Source organism: Condylura cristata, unplaced genomic scaffold, assembly GCF_000260355.1.
Source record: "Condylura cristata isolate star-nosed mole 26May11 unplaced genomic scaffold, ConCri1.0 scaffold00035, whole genome shotgun sequence".
Taxonomy (NCBI): Eukaryota; Metazoa; Chordata; class Mammalia; order Eulipotyphla; family Talpidae; genus Condylura; species Condylura cristata.
The window spans coordinates 13,088,536-13,096,419 of NW_004567136.1; the positions used below are offsets into that span (position 1 = coordinate 13,088,536).

The window sequence follows — 7,884 nt, forward strand, 5'->3', positions numbered from 1 at the left end:
ACCCTTCTGGGGCTCCCTTTCACCCCGGGAGTCAGAGAACCCTCCCACTTTGGGCCGGAGCCCAGGGCTGAGAGTCCACCTGGGTGGCGCTGGGTGCCTGTCCCTGGGCAGGGGACGACCCTGCGGCACAGCAGAGGCCCCCTGCGGACCTGGCACCTCGCGTCCTTCTCGCAGGCCCCGTGGGACCTCGGAGCAGGGCTGCGGGAGCCAGGCCAGGCCCGTGGTGCCCTGTGCAGGAAGCGGAGTGAGGGCGGGGAGTGGGGATCGGGGTGCGAGGCTTGGAGCCTGTGTACCCCCCGCTGTTTTCCTGGGCAGGTGCCCTCACTTCTGCAGGTCCATGTTGATAGTTAATTTACATTAAGACGAAGCTGGCTCTTTTATCTGTTACTAGAGTGATTGGAAAAAAAAAAAGCACTGAGGGTCCGAATGACTTGGGGATTGTCTCCTGCTGTCTGTGGCCCTGGTCTAATCACTCCGTGTCAGGCGCGATGGACCAGGAGGCGACCCGTGCCAGCGAGCCGCACGGCCTGGCTTAATGGCTGTATTTTCCCCTCCTTACCTCTTCATCTGTTTTAATTTGGCACCTTGCAAGCCAGCTGCTGCCATTGTGATATTTGTTTCTCGATGGGGAGCCCGAGGCTGGTGGGTAATAGGTGCTTTAATAAAACATTAAAATAAATAAATAAAACTAAAAACACCCTTTGCCCTAACCACACATCTCTGTCGAGTGGAAGCATCGAGAAAGAGCCACATCGCACTCCTCCCCTGGGTGGATGGAAGACAAGGGATGGAAGCTGGGTTCCTGTGGTTTACTGGAACTTGGTGCAAGATACAAGTTCCGAGACTGTAGGATGGAAGGGGCTGAGAAGCCTGGGTAGGGCACAGCTTTCTCCTCTCTCCCTGCACCCTCGGCTGCGGGAGGGGCCTCAGTGTTCATGGGAAAAGAGCCCTGAGAGCTGAGGGAGACTGGCTACTTCTCTACCCTCCCCCACACACCCACATCATACACCTGCACCCACATATGCACCCACACACACCCGGGGAATTTAGAGCAAGGAGGCCAGTTAGGCTCTGTGGCAGGGGCTGAGGCCCAGTGTGTAGGGTCCCGAGGGAAGAGGGCTGTGTCCAGACGGCCAGGGGTGTCAAGGACGGGCGCAGAGTAGTGACCCTCAGCCGGCCCCACTATGCCGTGTAGCCTGACCGCGGTGCAGAGTGGGAACCTCTGGGTGGGTGTGGTGGGGTGCATGAGGCTGGGGTGCAGTGGGGAGGGGAGAGTGGCATTCGGGTCGCTGTGGATTTTCTCCATGCACTGTTGAGACCCAACGTGGCGCGTCTGTCAATTTGGGCCCCAGACGAGGGTCGGCTGAGCCCAAGTGTGGGCGGCCGAGCTCTGTGTACCACTCACGCCTCACCATTGGCACTGGCAACCGGGCACCCCGTACCTGAGACTGCTCCGTCCAGCAGCCTGTTGGTCTGTGTTTTTTTTTGTTTTATTGAAATGAATTGTGCTGTGACTGAGTTTGACATAGCACTTCTTTATAGTGGTCGGCCTGGTTAGGATCTCTTCTCTTTGCAAGTCTGATCATTATAGCATAATACGGTTGTCTCTAGCCCGGGGAAACTGAGGATCAGAGGAGCATGAACCCCCACATCTCTGAGGCATTGACGGTTTGAGCCCACTTAACTGGTGCTTCTGTACTCACAGAACACACGAGTCCTTTGGGGGTGTCTCTCAGTACTGTGCCACTCACCTCTGTACCCAGAATGGGCCTCCTGGTAAACCTCCGCACTTGGAAGCACTCACCGGCGTGTCCTCGGCGGCTCCCGTGGTTCTTGCATCTGTGCACGTGTCTCGGCGTGTGCATGTATCTGTTTCCCCACCAGGTGTGACTCTGTGGGGCTGCCCCCCCCCCCACACCTGACCCTGAGCCGCTGGCTACCAGGTCGTGTTGACGTGAGGATTCCAGCTTCCCGACTTAAGCCCCCTACGCTCCCTATCAGCAAGCCTCAGTGAAAAGACCAAGGCCACTCCTGCTCTCAGAACGCACCCAGTTGTGCGTTTGTAGACCTGGTGTCTCTTCTTCCACCGTAACTTCTGGAGACACCTGCCGTGTAACTCGGCTTTTTCACCACGGGTGGCCGGGTGTGTTGGGGGGGACTTTGTACGAGGCCTCAGCCGTCACCTTGGGTTGGGATGACAGCACAGATACCTGCCAGCCACTGTGTAGCCAGGGAACCCCCCACAGAGGTGCCATAATCCCCCATTTTACAGGTACAGGAGCTGAGCTCCGAATGCCTGAGCAGCGCCAACAGCTTCACTTTCTGGCTGCAGCCCCCCACCCCCCTTCCTGGGAACCAGCCCTGGGAGCGCTGAGGAAGGGATTGAGGAGGACAGATTTATGGAGGCCTGGGGAGATAAGGCCCAGGCTGGAAGGGAGCCGCCTGAATACTTCTAAGCTTTGGGAGGATTCCGGGGCAGGAGCAACTGTCACTTAGTTTAGGGGAGAGCTGACAGTCCGACAGCTCTGTCTCCAAATGAGACCCGAGAGGGCCGCGCGGCCCAGTGGGCCCAGAGTCTCCCTTGCAGGGCTGAGTGTCAGGCGAGGCGGATGAGTGATGGGCGAGGTGGCCAGAGCAGGGAGGAAGGATCACACACTCCTGCTAGGTCAGGCTACCTTCAGCTCAGCGCAGCGCTTTTAATTTTTTGGCTCAAAATTCCATCCTCTCTGCCAAATATTTTTATCTTTGCACAAGCACATAAAGTATTTTTAGACGCGTGAGATAAAAGATTACTACCAGCCCCCCGCCCCGTCTGTCCCCCGCCCCGCCTTCGTCTGACCCTTCTGTAGCTGGGGACCGACGATCTGGACACAGCAGCACGTGCAGTTCCCCTTCTCGCCATGTGGTGGTGCTGTTCTTTTAGTTATCTCGCCTGCGCGAGTCCAGTATTTATTCTCGGTGAGTAATTTGTTTACCAGAAGGTTATTTTAGTCTAATTCTGGCCATATTTGCGATTCTGCACTATCTGAGCTTCTCAGCTTCGGCAGCTTGCCTATCTCGAAGGAAGTGAGCTGAAGATGGTCTGGGAGGCGTTTGCTTAGCCGTTCTGTAGGGGTCCGGAAGAGGCAGGGTGAGGGCGAGGGGCTGGAAGAGCTGCAGGAATTCGTTGTCTTCCCGGTGATGTTGGCGGATGGAGCGAGGGCGGAGCACCGCAGTGTTCCAGGGCTGCCTCTGGTGCACAGCAGCCCCCACGTCCCTCTTCCTACGCCCCGTTTCCTTGCCTTCGCTGCCAAGGGCAGAGACGGCACTTTGGGAAGCTGCTGCCTGCCTTCCCGGAAGGCTCCGCTCCCAGACCTCACGCACTCGGCGATGTATTGCTAACAGGTCGTGCAGAACTGTTTATTCGCGTCCTCAAGGAAGTGGGGAGGAGGAAGGGGAGAGGGGAAAAGTCAGGATTAGAATAACCATTGATGGATAATTATCAGGGCTATTAGAGCCTGGTCTTGCTAAGCATTTTGCATCCTCAGTACAGGAAGGGGGTCATTAGCGGTTAATGATTTACCCAAAGTCCCACAAAAGCGGAGGTTTAGAATCTGAATTGTGACTATCTTCACACTGAAAAAAAAAAAAACCAAAACTGTATTTCAGAGATAATTCCCACCCTCCCTTGGACTCAGTTGTCAGGCTGTGTGACCTGAAGTGAGTTCTTCATCACTGCATTTGAACTGAGTTTGCTTTTCCAAAAATGGGAGGGATCCCCAAGATGGGCAGCTTGACATTGCTTCGGTAGAAAACTTTTTTGAAAAAATGAAATGTTAGATGGAAACTGCACACCTAAAGCAGATGAAACGGGAGGGGAAGTGAGAGACCTCAATGAGAGACAGCTGGGTCATTTCCTTGCCACCTCCCGCCCCCTGGCCCTCAGCAGACACAGAGACAGTTCCATTTTGGTTCTTAGGGCTCAAGGAATCAAGTTTCACTTGTATGGCCACCATAGCACCTTTCACAACAGCCACGTTATGGAAACAAGCCAAGTGCCCAATGACAAGATGAGTGCATTAGGAAGATGTGCGATATGCACACAATGGAATACTATGCAGCTATAAAAATGAAGTCTTGTCACTTGTGACCACATGATGGAGCTGGAGAGGGGTCATACTAAATGAAATGTCCCAAGGAGAGAGACTAACATGGGATGACTGCACTCACAAGTGGAATATAAAAAAAGTAAAGGAACAGACAAAAACAAAGTAAAAGAACCTTTGAAATCTGACTGCAGAGCTGGGGCGACCAGAAGGGGCAGGGCCTCCCTCCCCATGGAGGGAGAGGCCTCCTGGGGCCTCATCTGGGCTCTGGGGGCAGGTGTGGGGTAATAACATTTGTTTGAAGAGGGATGAACCGGTCTCCCTACAAGGTGCACCATGTTGTAAATCAGCCACCCCTTCAGTAAATATAACTTAAAAAAATTAAAAATTTGTTGGTAAAAAGAAATATTCCAGTGCTTCTGTTATGATCAGTTTCTTTAAGCCTTTTCTTCAAACTGGCAATAATAATTTATTTTAGAGGTCAGCAATACAAAAAGAAAGGACTGAGTTTGAAAACCTCTGAAATAATTGTTCCTAGAGGATACTTTCAGAGCTCAGCCTGTTGACAGATTTTGATTTGAAGGTGGGCGGGCGCCTCTTTCAGGGACTTGATGTGGGTGGGACTCGGCCAGGTCCCAGTTCACAGCCTGGAGCGCCCCCAAGTAACCCCGACTCTCCGGGCACCAGAGTGCAGGGAACTGTGCCTACTGCAGCAGGAGCCTCAGCAACACGGGCCTCTCCCGCTTGGCCGTGTGGCAGGATGACCAGGCTCAGGGTGCCTGGCGGGCGGGCTGCGGGCTGCTGAGCCTCCCTGCTTGACTCTCAACGGCCAGCGCCGCCGGACACGTGCTCGGGGACGCAGCCCTGGCGGGCGCCTCCACAGGCCCCCTCCGCTGGGGCTCCCCCCCCTGCCCCCCGGCTTGGCCGTCACCTGCCTGTAGGCTGGCGCCCAGCGTGGGCCTCACAGCCCTGTGGACGTGCACGAGGAGGCCCAGCGGCCGGAGGGAGGCGTTTGCTCCGCGCTCCCGTCCTTGGCTCTGTCTGACAGTGGCCGGTGCCGGCGAGACTCTGGGTTCAAGTCATGGCCACGCTGGTGTGTTTGGACAGGCTTGCCCCGCTCGGGGGAGACGACCTCGTCCCAGGGCAGTCGGGAGCCCAGACCAGCCGACGTGCCCATGGGCGCACGGTGCCAGCAGACCTCCGTGGGAGCCGCTCGCGCTTTGTTATCAGCGCCAGAGGGTCCCGGATCGGGGGTGTCCTCCAGCACACGAGGCCCCTGCAGGGGTGTCCATCTCCCAGCGTCTCTGGGGGTGCGCAGAGCACGGCTCCCTCCCCACGGAGTAAGCGAGTACACGAACTGGAGCCTTGGGTCCCGCGGGCCCCCTGCCGCCTCCTTAGCTTTCTCTCTAGGGAGCCAGGCTGACTCGAGGATTGCGGAGCCCAGGGGGCTTTAGATTTGAGCGCCCGATCGCGCGGCAGGATGAATGGCTGGCTCCGGCCTGACGAAGATGAAGGATCACAGAGACGCAGAGAAGCAAAAAGATAAACAGCTGATGGCCGGAGGGGCTCCACGGCTCCCCCTCCTCTCCGGGACTGACCGCGCCATTATTTGTTCCTGTCAAGAGGGGAGCCGGGGTTCCCTGCCTGCGACGCCAGCGGTTACAAATCACCTTTGTGTAGATCATCTCATTTAATCTCTGCGGAGGCCGAGCCGGGCAGGCGGCTGCTGTGCGGGCCAGGCCTGTGCACGGGGCCTCGCCCAGGCCACACTCAGCAGGGCTGGGGCGGTTGGGTCGCCAGGCTGCGGTGGGGGCGCGCGGCTTCTGGAGTGGACAGGTCAGGAACGTGCTCAAGTTCCTGTGTGGTCCAGGCAGCCCCTCTCCCGCCAAGAAACAGGGTCCAGCTGCAGCCAGCAGTCGTGGGCGGTGGGGCCCTGTCCCTGGAGACCACCCCGAGGCCAAGGGGCAGGGCCAGGGCCAGACCTGGGTGTGTGCCATGTGCTTGGCCAACTGTACCTGAAATCCATCCCGTCATTTTACACCCAGAGGGCTTGTGGCTTTTTTTTTTTTACAAAGGGAGCGGATTGCGTTTATTGCGAGATGACGCAAAGTAGGTGGCGTGTGGTTTCTGTAGTGTGATTTCAGAGGTCTCGATAATGTCTCTTTTGTCCAGAAATATTGGGTGTTGTTAAGTCCTGACACGACTCTCCTCTGAGCCCCCAAAGGACCCTCTTGCTATCCTGCTTCCAGGTGAGGCTCATGGTCCTCCAGCTTTAGGAAGGTTCTCGAAGGGGGTGCTCTAGGCGGGACACATGGGGTGAATGCAGGGCGGGGCTTTCAGTGGGGTCCACCCTTGAGCTCAGCCAGCGTTGGAGCTGTGACTTTCTGGGCTGGGAGGAGGGTAAACGGGAGGAGAGTATAGCTCGGAGTTCATGGATTTGCCAAGGAAACTGGCAGGCAAAGGGCCTCTTCAGCCAGAGGCTTGGGGCGGCGCGGGGACGTGTGTCTGGAGAGCATCTTTAAGATGCGGGGGGCTGGTGGTGAGGGGCTCGCGTGAAACACCCTCAGAACCCCGTCTGTCCACCCCATCCCCACCCTCCAGCCGGGTCAAGGTACACCAACCTTCTCAGGAAATTAAGGAGCAGACACATTTGCCCCCAAGAGCTGAAGAGGAGCCGTTGGTAAACAGGGTTGGGGAGCCCTGTCCCGCCCCAGGCCCTGCACTCCCCTAAACGTAGCTGGCACCCCGCCCCTCCTTGCTGTTTGCCTGCCTCTGGGAAGCAGCACCTTCCTCTCAGATGGCCTCTGTCACGGGCCGGGGCCTCTCACTTTATCCTGGCTCTTCCTGGGCCCGATGAATGGCCTCTTGCCGGCCGTTAGATGTGTATTGACTTTTACAAGACTCCTCAAGCCGTTCTCGGAGAGAGATTGACGGTGCGCGTGTGTGGGTGAGTGGGGGGGCTACTTTGGATGTTAGTAAACATGACAGCTTGTTGAGGATTACCAGGAAATCAGGAATGAAATCGTTGGGATTGATAAGGGGCTTTTCTCTCAGACAATTAAAGACTTTTCCCCCTTTCTCCCCACAAAGTGTTAGCAGCTGAAGGTTATTAGGATAACACAAGCTTAAAATAGACAAAAGACAGAAGTTCCTAACCTCCCAGTGTCCGTGGGGCCGCTGGGCTGTTCCTGCTACCCTGGCAGCTTTCAGCTGCGATACTTTCCTTTAATGGGTGCTACTTAATCCTCCGTTTCCTCTCAAACACTTATGGGGGGGCGGGGGGCGGTGCTGAGCCTCATTTAGGCAGTGAAGAAATCTAGTGCTTTGTGGCCAGGAGCAGCCAAGGGGAGACATGTTTTTGATACAAAAGAATACTTCATTCCAGGAGGTAATGGAGGCCTTCAGCCTCCACGCACAGCACTGCGCAGGTGAGACTCGGCCCCTCAGTTCAGCCACGGGAGAAGGAGATGTTGTAAGAAGCAGAAAGATAAAGCAAACCCAGCAGCTCGAATGAGGCCGGCGCCTCCACCGAAGCCTCCCAGTTGCTCGTCCCAGACGCACACGTCTAAGTCTCTAAGACAGGCAAGAAGAGGGGATGGCACTGTCTCCCCACTCCTTACTGGGGGTCAGTTACAGACAGTCGCATCCCGCCAGCGCCCATTTTCGGAAAATCGAGGGTCCTCCCTGGCATCACCAGTTTATCCAAATCTAAAATACACGCGCGGACCCGGCACTATCGGTGCATCTGCAGACCTTACTCAAATGTTACCACGTCCCAGTGCCTTTGGAACCCGCAAAT

The 7,884-nt window shown here is 56.4% G+C and overlaps 1 protein-coding gene across 1 annotated transcript in view; it reads left to right on the forward strand.

Moving 5' to 3' along the window:
• AGBL1 (ATP/GTP binding protein-like 1) overlaps positions 1-7,884 on the forward strand; it is a 509,246-nt gene that overhangs the window by 81,828 nt on the left and 419,534 nt on the right. The window lies entirely within an intron of this gene.